The sequence below is a fragment of the Amblyomma americanum genome, chromosome 1 (genome assembly GCF_052857255.1).
Source record: "Amblyomma americanum isolate KBUSLIRL-KWMA chromosome 1, ASM5285725v1, whole genome shotgun sequence".
In the NCBI taxonomy this organism is placed as follows: Eukaryota; Metazoa; Arthropoda; class Arachnida; order Ixodida; family Ixodidae; genus Amblyomma; species Amblyomma americanum.
The window spans coordinates 373,361,224-373,376,489 of NC_135497.1; the positions used below are offsets into that span (position 1 = coordinate 373,361,224).

General features: G+C 45.6%; 1 long non-coding RNA gene across 1 annotated transcript; it reads right to left on the reverse strand.

The window, feature by feature from the left end:
- Window positions 1-10,437: 10,437 nt before the first annotated feature.
- Window positions 10,438-14,775, reverse strand: LOC144101234 (uncharacterized). The gene is made up of 3 exons (XR_013307966.1): window positions 14,666-14,775; window positions 14,268-14,423; window positions 10,438-10,531 (listed from the first exon to the last, which is right to left on the reverse strand). It is a non-coding gene; the product is annotated as an uncharacterized LOC144101234 (long non-coding RNA).
- Window positions 14,776-15,266: the final 491 nt, after the last annotated feature.

Consider the following 15,266-nt stretch of genomic DNA (forward strand, 5'->3'; position numbering starts at 1 on the left):
CTAACTGGAGATGTAGTTCTTCACCAAGGGCCTACCACCAGCTCTAAGTCTTCATTCACTCTTACAGATGGAATCATTTCAACTGCAACAGTTAATTTTGGTCGGCTCTTGATCAAATGGAATTCACGTCGTGGTAACACAGTTTTCCTTGACTCTCTGAGTCAGAACAATCCTGCAAGAAACTGAAATATACTGAAAGCTGTTATAATTTCTTTTTTCCTTTTTCCGCTGAACACATTCAGATTGCCATGGCTCAGATGCAACCGCGTCCTTATAAACTACGCTAAATAGTAGCTAAATTATTGAACTTTAAAATAAAAAAAATGTTACCGCTACGTCAGCAGTTCATTTCGATAACATCATAAGTGACGACAACTCATCCGCGAATCGCTCAACTTGGACCTAGTGGGTGGCTACGTGTCTGCTTCTAGGTCTGTGTTTTCGCTTTTCGCTGCCTTCTCGTGTGTGGCGTGGGTCGGACAGTGCCCTCCGTGAGACTGAATGCTGACGACGCCCCTGCGGAGAAATTCCCGGCAAGGTGGGCGCATTCTCAAGTGAGAAAACCTAACCGGAACCCTCAGGGGCAAGCTAGGCTTAGCTCGGCGCTGCCGAGCGAGGCCGCGCTACGCGTCTGCATGGATTCTGCGTTGTCGACGACAGCTACGCGGATGCCCGCTGTGTTGCCACCTGACGCAGCCTCCACGTCCACGCAATCGCCAGCGCCTCCGGGACTCCAGCCTGCGCCGTCTTCCGATGCTTCGAATTTGGCCTGTGACATGGACTGCTCCACCGCCTCCGTGCCCGTGGCACTCCCTCAAGAAACTGTGCCCGTCGCGCCAATTCAGTATTCCCACCAAGGGCCGTCACCAGCGTCTGAGCCTCCTCCACAGATGCCTCCCGTGAGTCAAGGCTCTCTTCCGCCTGCTGCGAACTCGTTCCGCGTTACCATCAAGCCTACATTGCGCTTTGATATGACTGCCATCCCTGCCTGGAATGTTCAAGCCACAATTGACCACGCTCTTGGCTATTCGAACTACTGCGGGTTTGTCGTCCATCGCCCACCGAACACCATCACGGTAAACTTGTCATCCTTGATGGACGCCCAGAAACTTTGCGCAGTTACGCAGATCCCCCTGGATGACAGCAAGCATGTCCCGGTGCAAATATATTTTGCATCTGGTCCTGACACACTCCGCTGCATGGTTTATCATGTCGAAAGCACGAGCCCTCCCGAGGAGGTGCGCGCAAATATTCGCTGCTCAACTCACGTTGTACTGCAAGCACGGCCTATGGGTTGCCGGGGCTCATACCTGCTCATCCTGCAAGGCCCGTTGACTCTCCCGAAGTACCTTACCTACTACGGTGCGATCGTCAAACCACAGCCCTTCCGACCTCGTCGTATTTTTTTGGTTATCACTGCCACAAAGAAGGACATATGCAAAATACCTGCCATAATCCAGCAGCTGTGGCCGACATGAATGAACCAACAGTTCCTTGTGCCCTGTGCAAATCGCCGGACCATGACATTCGCTCCCCCGCTTGTCCAAAGAAGAAGCAGGCGAAGAAGTTTCACAAGTCGCCTGCAAAAATGGATGCTCCTACAAGTAATCGCTTTGCAGCTCTCGTATGTGACGACAACGACTTCCCTGAATTTCCTTTATCTGAGCCCGCTGCTCACCATACGTCCCCTCACCAGCGTAAATATGCACAAGCGGCCCAACTTCCCGGATCAAATGGTACGCCAAAACGTCCAGTGCATCCATCACATGTGGATACCCCAGATGAAGACACAGCTTTAGACAATGCAATCGCGGAGGCTCGCCGCCGACTAGACGAACTCACCCAGCGCCGGGAACAGCGTCGTTCTCAATCCTCTCCAAGAATTCTAATAACTCGGGAGCAGACATCAGAGGAATCACCTAGGGTAAGCAATGGGCCACAATCAGGTGCCGACCACCTGTTAGTCGTGACTACCCCGACAGTGGATAAGATATTAGCGCTGATGAAGCAGGTGACATCCCTCATCGTGGAAGCTCTTCGGCCTCGTCATGTATAGCGCATCATCATCGGTAGTGGTGCAGTGGAACTGCCGAGTATTCGCTAATAAGGCCTCTGAAGTGAACATCCGCCTTCGCGACGGAAAGCTGAGGGCGTGGGCGTTCCTACTGCAAGAGCATAATGCGCTCCCACGCCTTTCAGGTTTCTGCGCATACCATTCACCCTCTATCCCTGATCGCCGTTGCACCGCATCCTCCCTCAGCCCAGGTAAATCTGCAATTTATATTCACAGTTCAGTTCCGCACACACCGCTGGACCTTTCACGGTGGTGCAACACACGTCAAGAGGTTGTCGCCCTTCTCGTAAAACCTGCACGCACACCCCTTGTCCTAGTTTCTTTTTATAGTCGTCCTGGCTCCGCATCTCCCAATCTGGGATGGGTTCGTTTTCTACGTTCTACCAACTCGGGTATCCCTATTCTAGTTGGTGGTAACTTCAACGGCGCACACACTGCGTGGGGTTACCCATCGGATTCCTCAAGGGGTGCACACATCCAAGGGAGCTTTTCGGATCATTCCTTTCAACTTTTAAACCACCCGAATACTTCTACCCTCCCACAAAGTGGCCCGTATTCACCTGATTTGACTTGGTGGTTAGGCCCCGGTAACCCTCTTTGGCTGTTGATTCTGATACTTGGGGTAGCGATCACAGCCCTATTTTCATCTCCCTCACGCCTACGCGTCTACGGAAAATACGCCGCACTGTGCGAACAACATCATGGGACTCTGTACGCGCAGACAATCACTTATCTACATTCAACCCCTCTTCAGCACTGTCTACTCTCTCTGCTGTTCTCGCTACTCACACTATTACCACTACTGTAAATGAAGACGACCCAAACCCGGACATACATCTCTTGAATCTGTGGGCTCTTCGTCGCCAGGGGGATCTTTATGCTACTCGTCACCCCGATGATCCATCGGCTCTTCCTACTCTTCACCGCGCTACCGTACGGGCGCGGCGCTATGCAAAGCGGCTAGGCAGGCAACGCTGGGCTGCATGGTGTGCCCGCCTCTCCTCTACGCAGGGCAATCGACATCTTTGGAGAGTGTTTCACGCCATGGAGCGCCATTCTCAGGTTGCAGATTACACAGAGAGCATTCGCCTCGCGCTAAATGTGGATGAGGACACATTTGCACAGCAAGCGGCCCGTCAATTTTTTCCAAACCATGGCTGCACCCCTACGTCTCCACCTGACTTATCGGTTACAGAGCCCTCCGATGGGATTACTTCTGTTAGGACTGATTACTTCTGACCTACTTCTGACCTCACCATGGCAGAGCTGCTGGCCTCCATTGAACGTTTAAAAACTACTACTACTCCCGGGCACGACGGCATACCTAACTCCTTATTCCGTAACTTGGAAGGGAAGGCTTTGCAAACCCTACTTGATACTTTTAACGAAGTGTGGCTTTCTGGCGTCATGCCGGGAGACTGGAAGCATTCTATTGTGGTTCCAATACCCAAGTCAGGTCAGCCTCCAGTATCTCTCTCGGCCCTTCGTCCAATTTCCCTTACGCCTACCATCTGCAAGCTTTATGAAAACATTCTAGCCGCACACTTGTCGTGGTGGCTGGAATCCCATGATTGTTACCCAGATTCCCAAATTGGTTTCCGCCAACAAATTGGAACGGAGGACGGCCTTGCTACTTTGGCTGCTGACGTGCTTGACCACTCTCCGCAGAGTCACCTTGTACGAACCGTAATCGCTACAGACATAACAAAGGCATATGATAACAACCTTCACTCTGCCATTCTTGCCTCTCTTCAAACTCTTGGTCTCCCTCACCGGTTCCTCCTCTCCATTCACGCCTTTTTAGCAAATCGAACCTTCAGCGTGCGTGTCCACGGAAAGCCCTTTGGTAACTTCACTTCCAATAGAGGAGTGCCGCAGGGCTCCGTTCTCGCCCCCACATTATTTAATGTGGCTTTAATTCCTCTTATTCGAGCCCTAGAGTCCATCCCTTCTATCCGCTTGTTTGCGTATGCCGATGATATAACCTTTTGGTGCTGTCATCCAGATTCATCCAGATGCGTCAATTCATCAATCGGTCCTTAAACACGCGCTGGATGTATTGACATCTCGCCTCCCACCTCTCTCCTACTAAATCATGTTTCATTCGAATTGGAAATAAAGCCGACTTACGGAAAGCTCCGCCTTTAAATTTTACGGTACATAATTAAAACGGCTTCTCATGGAGGTGGGCCTGCGGTGGAACCGCGAAAGTGACTACGTGAAGTGGACTATGGACAGCCGTTTTATTAGCAACCTCTGCGACTACCTCAGCGCAACGGTTCTTCACTCCTTCTTTTAACTTTCAATCCCATGCATTCCTTCCCCCCCCCCCCCCCTTCCTTTTTTCAACTTATGCCTCATGCCACTCTTCTCGAATAAAAAAAATCGCTCAACTTGAAAAGAAACTAACTTCGCTTGCTTCGTTTTCAGCCTCGTTAAAACTAGATTTACAACAAGCCTCGTTACAACTAGGAATACAGCACATATCTCTATCGCCCTTAAGGATCAGGGAATTAAGGTACGTTGTTAGGAAAGCGTGAAGGGTGATGGCCGCTCAAACCATCCGCTTCTTATCTTCCTTTTCAGCACCGCTAGCAGCGTACTCTACAAATGTAGCTCCTAATCATTCATGCTATAGACACGTTTTCACCTCAAGTCGTAGCCATGCCCGGTACGCGAATTTCTACAAATGCTTACTTTGAGCTGTTCTTTGGGCTGCCTAAAATTATTCCGTCGGCATATATAAGTGCGAAAGCACTAATCCGGAGGTTCAGAGCCTAGAAAAATCATCTCTTGCCTATGTATGTCCATTTAGTCCCGAGCATATATAGAAAAAAGGGGCATAAAAGGCAATCACAAATATCCACGAATTGGAATCGAACCCGCGGAGACGCGAACAAAGGCCGCTGCGCGAGACTACTTGGATATCGATCATCGCATTTTATTTCCAGCATGGTGCTTACTGCAAGAGGTTATGTGTGCATAGAAAGGGGCTATATACAGATTATTTACTAAGCACTCGGATGGTGGCTGCACAGCACTAGCTTGACAAAAGGCAACACAACTAAAAGGGCGGCAAAGATAGACACCGCCTCAACAGAGGAAACCAGTCCGGTAGAAAGCCTCTTCTGTCATGAGCGTCCTAAGTTGTAGCCTGTGATGCTACAACTGAGGCTATCGCTGCCGCCGAACACGCCTCGTAATAAACTGCACCGCACTCTTGCTCTGTACGTTGCAGAGCGTCGTCTTCACCAACCTATATCCGCTCCGTCCCGCGGCACTGCCCGCTCATCGTCGTCTTCTGCGGAGCACGAATCCGTGCTTTCGCAATGATTGGGATGTAAACAATGTCTGCAGATTTTTCTTGTCAGCATAGCGTGGGCATCGCCAGGCGTTTCGAATTATCGCTTTGCATAAAATGGTTTCCAAACGTTTGCTATCTTTTGCCGACTTTTGAAACGATCTTCATGTCAACATTAATGAAATCGTTTGGCGGCTTTCTTCATTTCCCGAGTACTTTTTCGATTAATTTCATTAATGTGACGTTATGTAAAATGCTGAGCCAGCTTTATTTTATCGTTTTCACTATCGAGCGCAAGTGTTTCTAGGCATGTGTTCTAGATTCACATTCTTAGAGCTAACCTACCTACAAGAATTCACACCGGCCTCAGACTGAAACAGTAATTTACCTTAACCTAAACCTAAGCTAATTACGTAGCACTTCGTGCTTGCAAGGCATACGTGACCACTTTTTACTTAACCTGGCCAAATGGCGCTTGCTTTAGACCCTTTAATGGAATCGCTTTGGGATCGGTGAAGTGGCTGGCAATATGCACAACACCGTTAATGTGGTGGTCTGTCTCGAAAATCCCACTTAGACTTGACGCTGTACAAAATGTCTCGTTTCGATCGACCTCACATGTCACGTGATGTGTAAGGTCGCATGTGACGTGCCACCACACGGGAGATGTGCCATGCCTGCACGCAGTCACGCCTGACTGGATTGGGTGACACTCCTTCAATGCTAGAATTCCCAGAAATAGCTCTAGCTATGCAACAAGTACCTTTTCAAATACATTTTAACTTTAAATCTGATGCTTTGGAAACATGTAGTTTCATCGCTCTGTGGCTATACCAACAGAGGGAGTGAATGCCGGAGGTGATAGATAGTTGGGAGGTGAGGGAGAAAGAAATACGGAATAGTCATTGCGCGGTTTGTTTGTTTTTTCACTTTTTTTCGAGGCGCATGGGTGGTCGATTATAATTAGGGGCCATGACGGAGCCTCGTAGGAATGGTCTGCACGCACTGTAACAGTACGTATGTTCTCTTTGTTTTCAGAGGCATGTTTTTGGGGCTTTGTCGTGCTGTTCAGGTAGCAGCATTTGACGTCACTCCGCCAGAAAGAAAATATTTCACCATCTTTCAATGCTTTCTTAAGATTCAGTACATAATAGAAGCTCAGCATTCCGTGAGCTTTGTCATGTAGGCATTATTTGAACGTGACGGATTAAATTTTAAACTGAACAGAGTGATTTTATCCGACGAGTTGTTTTCATAGCATTGCCATACAAACTAAAGTTTATTGCTGCCATTACTCAAATCACCCTGGGGCCGCCGCGGTCGCTCAGTGGTTATCGTGCTCGGCAGCTGACCCGAAAAACGTGGCTTCGATCCCGGCCGCGGTGGTCGCATTTCGATAGACGCGAAATTCTAGAGGTCCTTGTACTGTGCAATGTCAGTGCACGTGAAAGAATCCCAGATGCTCGAAAATATCCGGAGCTCTCCACTACGACGTCCCTCATAGCCCGAGTCGCTTTGGGACGTTAAACACCGTAAAACCAAGCGGGTGTATTCCCCCACCACAATAACGAGTGAAGTAAAGTCATGGTCTGATACATATTTCCTTTCGTGGTTGTGTTGTGGGAAACTTTTTTAAGACTGTCGATATTTTGTTCAATGAAGATGGCTAAGTCGGGTTGGATGGTGGATGTTGATGCAAATGACTGGACAGCGCCAACGGTACACAAGAGAACGCAGACACCAGCGCATGTGTATGTGTTCTTTTCTGTCCCGTCTGTTAGCGCATTTCAGTCCTTACCAGCAACATGTATTTTTTTGTTTGCCTATATTCAAAATAGTTCGAAAATATTCACTTCGCAAGCAAAAATTTGTTACTACTCGCACACTCTAAGGTTCTCGCGCTGAAAGAACAAAAGTCACTCGCTTCTTTTCGCCAGCCTCCTCTCTTAGTTTGCCCAACAGCCATTTTTCAGGCGCCAATACACGCCGCGAAGGCCGGCCATGACCATGTGGATGGATTACTGAGCAGAACAGAACTGCGTCAGAGGCATGTTTGGCAGTCCATGTTCTTGGTGCTGGCTGGCTCCCCTCTCGAGCCCACAGAGGAAAAAACTGTATTTGTACTCTGGTGCTTCTTTGTGCGGACGGAAAGAATTTCGAGCCGTGAAGAAAAGAGGTTGGGGGGGGGGGGGGGCGCTGAAAGGACAACTTATACCGCGAAGAAAAGTTTTGGGAACCTGAAAGAGCTTCAAGCCACGAAGAAAAGTCACAGAGAGCGCCGCTGTATTCCGAATGTCGTAAACCAGACCCCGCTTCCAACACGTGCTCGAGCGCCCGTAGCTGGCGCCGAAGTCTAGCAGGGACAGATATCGGCGCCTCGCCGAGGTTCGGCGGCGTCTCCGGCAGTGGGCATGCGCCGACAGGTTCTGTCGTATGTTAATGGGGCCATGACATGGTCGTTCTTCATATCGCAGTTTTCTGCTTCAGTAACTAATACAAGAGCTTATGATTTAATTTCCGAAATTTGACTGCCCTGGACGCGCTATATATTCCAAAAAACGCGATCGAAATTGAGAACGGGGAACTCCTCCCACCGGCAGCGACCACCATATTGAATGCTGTCGTGACGTCACTAGGGAATGCACGGAGCAACGTCGTCTGCTCTCGTTGCTGCAATATACGCAGCGAGGTCTCATTCCCCCCTGTACTTTCGCGGGCGATCGAAGTAGCAGTCGTCCCTCATATGACTGGTGCCGCAAAAGCGATAAGAGTAACGCAGTTTTCCTTCGGCATAGGTAGGGGCCGGTCACACTACACTGTAAAAAAAAATGCTCCGCAGTACAGAGAAACCCGCTGGTAATGCGTTGCCGGAGGGTTTTCCGCAACATGAGGTACGGACTAAATGTCAGAAACAGAGACTCCGTATGACGACTGTCACATTCTTGGTAACGGAAAGTTACGCCATGCTATGCACGAGACCGAAATCGTTTTTTCACAACGAATGCTTATGTCTTGTTCTTATTGAAGTTTCCGCAATGTGTATGCATACGTCCTCCGTTTACTCGGAAGTCATTTCATCTAGAGCGGAAATTATCTGTATTGTAATTATGTACTTTCTGTAGTACATGAACATGCGTCTTCGTATAGCTTCTGCCCGCAATGTTCACTGCAGATATAGCCGTCCAGGTGCCGAAGAAATAAGTATTATGTACAAGGCTTTCCTTTACGCATATTATGTAGTGCATACGTACAAAGAATGCAGCTTAGAATGAAAGAGTGGTAAGTGTTTGGGTGAGTACAAGTACATACGTTTTATTTTCATGGCAAACTACACACATTGTACATCTGCACATTGCTGTCGGATCCATCTGAAAAGCATAAAAAAAATCCTCATTTAGTGGTCACACAACACCAAATATAAATTTCACAAATACATTTCAACCATCCGCTATTGAACAATCGGCTTTCGTAGAAGCTTTCAAAAGCCATTCACCGAGAACCAACCCGTTATAATTTATTGCCCAAAATTCATTCCTCATAACAGTAAACAGTAAAAACCACAGGTCCAGAAAGAAGCAGACAAAATGCGCTTTCCCGGGCGGCACTGTGCGCATGAAAGTCTTTACAGTTGCTTATCATTTTGTGCAAATAGAAAGTAGCTCAGGATGGGGGCCAGATGCAATTCAATGCAGGTGTCTTTCTGTACATAGTACTAAATGCACAACCTAGCGAGCAAGGAACATTGGTAACATCTGAAAAAGGTGGGAGACGCTTGCCGAATTTATCGTCCATCCAATTTGTTATAGGCAAGACAAGACGAAGTGAAAGTCCCCGGGCATGCCCGTTGCGGCAGATTATGACGCTTTTTATTATGGCATTCCAATATCTCTGCAGTGTGCCTCAAAAGGAACGGATGCTCAAGTTTCAAAAAAAGGGCTCTTGGCAGAAATTTAACCAAAGGCCGTTGCCATGTGAACCTTTTTAAAATGATGACCCAGAAAGACGAAGTGTCCTCATGTGTCTGATGCAAAATAAGAATGAAGGCATGAGTCTTTCTGCTTTTTGAACAGCTGTGATAAGTTTTTTACTGGCACTGCTTGGTGCAGCTTCAGTCTCCTTCTTGACATTTTGTGAAATAATTATATATCTGTGAAAGATCTCGCTAGCAAACATTTTGGCACTAATGGAGAAGCAAAAAGACCCATGTCCTAGGCCTTTTTTTGTGACACTAAAGGAAGGCTTGCCTTTTAGAGTCATTGATTACGAAGAGGTCCATGTGGCAACAAACTTTGAGAGAATTCCTTCAAGGGCTCTTTGTTCTCAGGAGGTGCCCTGTAGATATACCACAACACCTCAGTGAGCTGTTACCAGCCCTGAGTTCACTGTCACTTGGCATCAAGGGTATGTACTTTTCCTCGCCACATGCAGCAATGATGTATATGTCAAGAGAAAGCATAAAAGATTTCTAAGTGCAATTCTAGATTGCTTGCGGAGGAAAGCACAAGAGTGGCCATGCTCAGCTGTTACCTTTGCTTCTTGCTCGAGTTCTACAGTGAGTACTACGTAATGACAGGTGTCTGCATCAATTCATATTTAACACCCGTCCTGTGCGACCTCCATCTTGCTCTACATGACAGGCAACTTTATAACACCCTTCATGCAAAGAGTGTCATCAGGGTCGGTGTGTCCTGTCAGTTTCCTGGTCCTTTGGTTTGTGCTGTGTTTTCTACTCTTAAATTATTTACTGCCTTCATTCTCCACTCCATGAAGCCTGAATGTGCTACACTGGGCTGCTCCACGCGTTGTGGAGCAGCCCAGTGGCCATTTTTTTTTCATACGTCGGAGGCACTCAGCTCGAAAGCCATGCTTACTATATTCAGCAGACAAGGGTACATGTGAGACACATCATTAATAACTAATTCTCACAGTGGTATCTGGTGCAAGAATATCTAAATACTACTCAATTTTTGCTTAAGTTTTCAGATACGCTCTTAGATTAAAAAACTAATTTGGCTACATTAGCAGAAGCACAGCACCAAGGTACTCACCAGTTACCTGAAGCACTGTACGCAAGTTCTCGTACCATCATGAATACAGCACACTGTCCACGTCTTCATAATGCCATGTCACTCCAGCACTTCAGTAGCAAAATTTTCCTTTAAAAAAAAGTAGTTTTGTTATGTTAGACTGGTCATATTTAATTTTACTATATACTATGTACTTCTCATTGTACTGCCCCAGACTAAAAAATACCAATGATCACGCTTTGAATTATGTCATATGTGATCACCAAATTATGTGATCACCAATATGTTCTTAGAAATTCTGATTGAAATAAATCTGACAAAATATTATTTCAGAAAATGTGGCACAAGGAAGAAGGACGCTAGCTAGATAACCTGGACGAATGTTTTCAGTTGCATGCAGCCACCGGCACCATTGCACATAAAATGTACAATAAAGTGGGTTTTACCTTCCGAATAAAATTTAATGCTGCAAACATTTAAGTAAAAAAATTTCAACCTTCCATTCCGCATAAAGGAAAGAAAATTCCTCTCGTTTTTTCACAAGCCTCTGCAAGTATACAATTCAGTGAATCTACTCTACAAGTACTTGAATCTATCAGCACGAGACAGGGACGAGAAAAGAAACAAAACAGGCACTGACTCGCAACTGAAGTTTATTGAAGTGAACAGAGTATATACAGAAAAGCCACACGCCACAAACTACACAATTACACATAAGCTACATCACAACATAAGTAAAAGATTGCCCTTAACATTCCTCTCATCTAGACAGTCCAACCCGCTGCATGTTAACGCTATGGGGCAGCACACTCACACATTCGTCACCGAGTCATAAGATGTGTCTAGCCTCGATAATTTTCTGGTTAATCTGCTGTGAACGTAGTGCCAAAATGCGTGTTGCCGAAAGGAATGGCTAGCAGCCTTCACATCCCTTGTAATATGCATATAAGTTACAACCCCTACCAATATCCAAATACCTCTCATGCTCCTGTAGTCTTACATTGATACACATTCCAGTTTCACCAACATAAACCCAACCACATGATAATGGTATGCAATGCATGCAATGGTTGCAAGGCACATATATGTTGCCACGTTTCACTCGACACATGTGCTTTTCCCTAACGAAATTCACAAAATTATTAACAATTTTACAGATTGTAGACAACTTATTAGGGGCCGAACACACCATTTTTTACGTCATACCTTCTGGCCAGTTTTCAAATTTTGCAACAATCTGCAACAACACAGTCAGTCTTTTGGCATCTCACTGGCAGGCCCCAGCCTGATCATGCCAGTCCCTGCGAAGGGGTTTCAGCTTTTAACATGCTAAAGGGAAAGAATGGCACAGCATCAAGTAACGAGGAAAGCAGGACAGCACACCCACACACAAGTGCCAACCCCTGAGCAGATACAAAATCCAAGAGCGCGCGTGCTTGACATTCAGCGTTGACAGTCAAGGAAACGAGGAAACACGGATTTGAACGCTAAAGATTGAACGAGCCCGATCCTTGGCTGCCAACGCTGAATGTCAAGTACACGCTCTTAGATTCTGCATCCGCTCCAAGGATGGCACTTGTGCGTGGGTGTGCTCTCCTGTTGTCCTCGTTACTTGATGCTGCGCCATTCTTATCTTTAGCATGACAGACCAACTTGCCCAATCTTATATGCTCAGCTTTAACAATTTATCGCACGCTTCTGCAATAGCATGGTTGGGAAATCATGCTTTCATTAGCCTTAAAATCTTCTCTTGGAAACCAGTTGTCACGCTGTAAAAGCATGGCTTCACCAATACCGAGCCCTAGACTTGACGACGCAATGCTATCTTTCACTAGCTTAGAATCGTTCGACCAACAGTCAAGTAGCTGCTTAACACTCCTGGGTGAATATCGCTAGCACACATGGCGTGGTGTGCAGAACATCAAGGTAAGGTTCAGAAACCGCAGCTCTTTTTGTTGGGACATTTTCTCCAAGGTAAACTTAAGACAAAGGCCTTGCTCCTTAAACAACTTGAGAGATGTACAGGTCCCGAACTATCACAACCTTTATAAAAGACCAGAAAATCATAGACGTAGCGAAAGATTTCCCCCAGCCCATGCAATTTCTTGGCAATCATTCCTTCCACCCTGCTTAAGAGAATATTGCTTAGCACAGGGGCAACCTTCGAATCGATACATTTAGCAGACTTTTGAACATATGCCGCACTGCCATACTCCACAAACATGCTCTTCACTTCAAATAAAAGGAGGCAAGTGCCAAATAAGACATGTTACACACCCATTCCTAAACACGAGCTCATCGTTGTGCTCCGATATACACATTCATAAGCTTTTCACAAGATCTTCATACGGGATAGAATAAAATAGTTCTACATCGACACTAATCACAAGACAATCCGCTGGATTGTCATTCTTAAGATACTCAACCACACTGCAAATTGAGTACAAGAAATGGATCTTCAAGATGCGAAGTAGACAGATGCTTTTGCAAATAACCAGAGATAATTTTGCATGAATCCTTTTCTGAAATTTATCTGAAGAGCATGTTATTGAATAGCATTTATTTGAAGAGCATGTTTGTAGAGTAGTGCAGTGCGGTAATGTGTTCTAAAGTCTCGAATATGCAGTGGTTCAAAGGTTGACCTTGTGCTAAGCAATATTTTCTTGAGTAGGGTGGATAGAATAATTGTCTAGAATGTGCATGGGCTGGGGGAAAAATCTTTTGCTATGTCGATGATTTTTCTGGTCTTTTATAAAGGTTGTGATAGTTCGGGACCTGTACATCTTCTCAAGTTGTTTAAGGAGCAAGGTCTTTATCTCAGGTTTACCTTGGAGCAAATGTCCCAAGAAAAAGAGCTGTGGTTTCTGGACCTTACCTTGATGTTCAGCACACTTCATGTGTGCTGGCGAGTGTTAAGCTGCTACCTGGTTACATGTCGACCATTCCAAGCTAGTGAAAGATAGCATTGCACTTTCTAGCGCGGGCTCAGAATTGATGAAATTATGCTTTCACAGCATGACGACTAGTTTCCAAGAGCAGATTTTAAGGTTAACGAACGCAGGATTTCCAAACCTTGTTACTGCAAGAGCATATGATAAATTGTTAAAGAAGCTGAGACAGTTTTGCGAGCGACCGGCACAATCTGGCTGGGGCCAGCCAGCGAGATGCCAAAAGACCAGTTGTGTTACCGTATGTACATAAATTGTTGCAAAATTTGAAAAATGTGGCCCAGAAGGTATGATGTAAAAGTGGCTTTCTCGGCCCCTAATACGTTGTCTAAAGCATGTAAAATTTTAAGAATAATTCTGTGAATGTGGCTCGAGAAAAGTACACGTGTAGAGTGAAATTGTATATGTACCTTGTAAAATGAATGTGGTATCAAATATTATTATCTTGTAGTCTGGTTTACGTAGGTGCAACTGGAAGGTGTATGAATGTAAGACTACAGGAACACAAGAGGGTAGGGGCTTGGCTAGGTGGTTGGGGTAACTCTGCTGTACACTGCACGGGATGTGAAGTCTGCTACCCTTTCCTTTTGGCAACACGCATTTTGGCAGTAAATTCAGAGAGATTAAATGGGAGATTATCGAGGCTAGACACATCTTATGACTCCGTGAAGAATGTGTGTTTTGTCTATCGTGTTAACACACAATGAGTTGGACTACCTCGATCAGGGAAATGTTGAGGGCGATTTTTGACTCATGTTGTCCTGTATGCTTATCTGTAACTACATGGTTTATGGTATTGCTTGGCTTTTTATATATTCCCTGTTCACGCCAATAAACTATAGTCGCGAGTCAGCACCTGTCTTGTCTCCTTTCTCATCCCTGTCTTTCGCGCTGGTGGATTCACCGCAATGGCTCACCTCTGCAGAAATCCAAGGCATGACATTTTCCTCTTCACACTCGTGGTTCAGCGCATAATACAGCAAAGGCTTTTCAATTCCAAGGAAAGTTCATGGCTCCATTGAACACTGCCTCCTGCTTACAAGACACAGAGCAGCAATCATTGTAGATTCTACCTGTGACACAAAGAGCAAAGTTTTAGTTTGAGTGGACTAAACTAGGAAAGCAGCACAATATATCTATAGCCAAATAACTGAACTAAAAGAAATAGAGGGTAGTGTAATAGTGAACACACTGATATATTGCAAGTGAGATATATGCTTAATATATTGCAATATCCAACACTGCTACCATTGCCTTAGCCAACTACTTCATAAATAACAATAAATGCAGTATCACAAAAATACTGATAACGTACTATGTGCTAATAGTAGCAGTGCAGGTTCCATGAACAAAAAAAGGGCCCAGTGCTGACTGTCGTTCCCACAGCAGCCTTGTGACCAATGGCCGGTGTAAAGGAATGAGGAGGAATGACTGAAAAGAAAAAGAGCCAGGGGGAAGGAAAATAGGTATAGAAGGGCTTAGGATATCATAGGCAAATAAGGTTGTTTAGACAGTGAGCACAAAATAAACATTACCACACAAGTAAAGACATACAAGACCAAACATATATATCATTATGCAGAGTGGCAAACTTGATGCCATTTAGCCCAAAATATGTTTTCAATAAAGTGATTATAATTATTAATAGAACAACTGACCGAGTGAAACCATAACAGCGATGAACAAGGAAGTTGTTAATATTCTGGCAGAAATTAAAAGAAGAAAATGGATCTGGCCAGGGCATACAATGCAGAGAATGAATCACCAATAATATCTTAGGGCAACATAATGTATTTGATGGATTTTAATGGCACAAGGGCATCTGTGGCCAAAGAGTGCCTTAGCACAAGTTAATTTCGTCTACTCAAGGTGAAATCAGAGACCCATTTCCCAAGCATTTCATTCCAGATAAGCTG